This window comes from Alosa pseudoharengus, unplaced genomic scaffold, assembly GCF_046254945.1.
Source record: "Alosa pseudoharengus isolate Yale_2024_CS ecotype anadromous, Long Island Sound unplaced genomic scaffold, YU_APseudo_1.1 YU_APseudo_1.1_scf_1, whole genome shotgun sequence".
Classification (NCBI taxonomy): Eukaryota; Metazoa; Chordata; class Actinopteri; order Clupeiformes; family Clupeidae; genus Alosa; species Alosa pseudoharengus.
In genome coordinates this window covers 6107573-6110193 of record NW_027468564.1, presented here as the reverse complement: position 1 = coordinate 6110193, position 2621 = coordinate 6107573, and the positions used below count along the sequence as shown (strand labels likewise).

The 2621-nt window shown below is 35.0% G+C and overlaps 1 long non-coding RNA gene across 1 annotated transcript; it reads right to left on the bottom strand.

Annotated features, from left to right (window-relative positions):
- Nucleotides 1–847: 847 nt before the first annotated feature.
- LOC143136245 (uncharacterized) lies at nucleotides 848–2372 on the bottom strand. Its single transcript, XR_012989278.1, has 4 exons — nucleotides 2301–2372; nucleotides 1486–1571; nucleotides 1122–1209; nucleotides 848–1018 (listed from the first exon to the last, which is right to left on the bottom strand). It is a non-coding gene; the product is annotated as an uncharacterized LOC143136245 (long non-coding RNA).
- Nucleotides 2373–2621: the final 249 nt, after the last annotated feature.

The following is a 2621-nucleotide window of genomic DNA, read 5'->3' as shown; positions in this document are numbered from 1 at the left end:
TGTTCTAGTTAATCGTTTCTTGTAAAATCTACACATTGAAATCACATCGTATTACATAAAAAAATCATGTTGAATGAAGATAATACCTTCATATTTATGTAATACCAATGTATTGTGTAATGCTAAAGTAATTGTATCATGTCAATAGTAATAGATTGTAAAAGGTACTTCTAACTTCATTTATTAATGCTAAAAAAATAAACTCTTAAAGTTTTATGTCCCTATAGTACCAGAACAGTGTCTTTTAACTGTTTTTTTTTTCTAGAATTGCAGACATATGTTTTTACTGAAAAGAGTCAAGTCAGTTTAGTAGTCAATTTTTATTGAAAGCAACATGAAATACACAGTATTGTTTTTTATCCAGCAATTGACAAATGGAAAAAAGTGCAGCAAACATCACAGGGAGAGGAGGGAGAGGAGAAAGATAGAGGAGTGAGAGAGGAAGAGGAGAGAGAGAAGTGAGAGAGGGAGAAGAGAGAGAGAGGGGAGAGAGAAGGGGAAGAGAGAGAGGGAGAGAAGAGAAAGAAAGTGAGAGATCAGGCCTGAAGACTGATGGACCAGATTCAAAGATGACTGACCAAAAGGTGACATTTTTAGTTCCTAAAATAAAGATAATGAATAATTAATAATAATACATCCACAAAAAGATTCCATGACCCGTGGTCACTCAGCCATTGATAGTCCTTTCAGGTTTCAACATAGTAAAAACAGTATTTCTTTTTCAAAAAATAAAAATGGAAAGTCATTCACTGAAACAGGTTGTTCTTTAACCAACCTTGGGAGTTCTTCATCCAGCTCCATGAAGATTTTTTGCAATGTCTCAAAGGTGTATCTAAGCACGGGTAGGTACATGAGGTTATCAACTCCGACATCATAGTGACAGCTAACGGCCATGTAGATCTGTCAAAACTTTATTCCTTGGAGTACGACCCCAATGTCCTCTGGTTCACTTGACTCATGTTCTCTCAGGACATAAACCTCAACAGTTGTCTTCAATGACATCAACTTCATCCATGCCCTGAATTAGGCAGACAAATGCACATAACAGTAAGAAAATGAGACCCTCTAACAAAGCCCTATTGAGAAATGAATGTGAAAAATAGACATGTTCATGTACATACCACATATTCCTGCACAAAGTTTTCAGGATCTTCCCCCGTGTAGATACAGAGTCCCTTCAGGAGACACTCGGCCAGCATCTATATCACACTGAAATAAAAACATTATTGATTAGCATGTTAATCCAAGTTTCATTTAAGTCAGCCACTGTTGTAAACGACCATATGATAAAAAGAAACAAAAAGTTAGACGAATACAATAGATAGATAGATAGATACTTTATTCTTCCCGAGATCATCACAAATTTTAGGATGTGATGAATAATAGAATAATAATAGAACAATATGTGAAGAAGTATCAATATCAACATGATCAAAAATATTAGCCTCTGTAAGTTTTGCATGATTAAAACTCTGCATTACTCACATCAGTAATTTGCTTAATCATTGCTTGGAGACAGGAACTTGGATTGAAGTGGGACAATTGTGATTCTTTTGAAATTCCGTGTTGATCTGAAATAAGATTAGCAGGAAGAAAATTAGTTTCATACCATCACACATACGACAGTGCCAGACAAAACATCCGCATACTGCACCACACATCTGGCATAACAGCCATTTATTGGTGTATAAGACATTAATTTTATCAGCAGTAAATTCATAAATAAATAAAAGATCAAACTTCAGTGACTTCAAACAGTAACATCACTACATCTTAGACTTAATAACAAAAAAGTTGTATGCGTACACACTGTACTGCCTGTTTTTTTGCCTGCACAAACAAATCAAAATATTTATATTTCATATTTTTATCATATGGGGAGACAACTTCCTAGGGCTAAACGTTTTTGGATGCTGTAATGTAACTTTGCAAATGGCTTTTTGTCCACGTGGCTATGCTAGCTTGCTTTTAGGCAGCCATTTGCTGGCAACACACTTGGCGCACACAGGCTAACAGGCTTTTCACTCACATACAACTTATTATGCTTTAAACGTGATCAAATTAATGGACTCTACCAAACCAACCCCAATTTAGCTTTACTATGATTTATGTATTTTTCCAACCGCCCAACAGATGCAGCTAACTGGTTGGTTAGGCTAACGTTAACTTGGTAAAAAGAAACGGACCAAAAAATAATACAAAGACATCAAGGTTCAACTTTGCAACGCTGTAATACTGTAAGAAAACAGCTAGGAGATTTATTGTCTAATATAACATGATCATAAGGTTGATAAACTTACCCTTCAGTAGGCTAATTCGATTTGCCATTCTCTCTTCCACTTCAGTCACTGATGATAGATATTCAAACTTTAACGGTCAAACCATGCTTCAAACACTTCTTTTTCTACTACTATGTATTGTTTTAATGACACATTACAGCCACCTGCTGCTCTGGAGTATGTCTGAACTTGAAATTTTCACTTTCGATCAACACAAGAAAAATGTCTACATCCAGCATTCAAAATGATCTCTTGAAATCTACTTAATTAAAACACGTTTGCAAGCGGAATATAAAAACAATCATGTTGCATATATCAAATTAATTTGTGTCAAATCAAAGA